Below are 226 nucleotides of genomic sequence, written 5' to 3' on the forward strand. Positions count from 1 at the left end.
GATCAATGTCATTGAGGAGGTACTGTGTTTATATTTGCTTGAAATCCTAAATAAGTAATAAATGCTAGCTTCATTTTAAAAAAAGTATCTCTTGGGATTTCTCATGCTTACAGACTGTCCTGGTGGGAGAAAACCAAAATTTGATGGTATGAAGTTTCAATGTTTTCATCTTTCTGTAGATGTTGTCCTTTAAAGCTAATTTTTCAAGATTTATGGGTTTTTTTTT

Source organism: Antrostomus carolinensis, unplaced genomic scaffold, assembly GCF_000700745.2.
Source record: "Antrostomus carolinensis isolate BGI_N321 unplaced genomic scaffold, ASM70074v2 scaffold3965, whole genome shotgun sequence".
Classification (NCBI taxonomy): domain Eukaryota; kingdom Metazoa; phylum Chordata; class Aves; order Caprimulgiformes; family Caprimulgidae; genus Antrostomus; species Antrostomus carolinensis.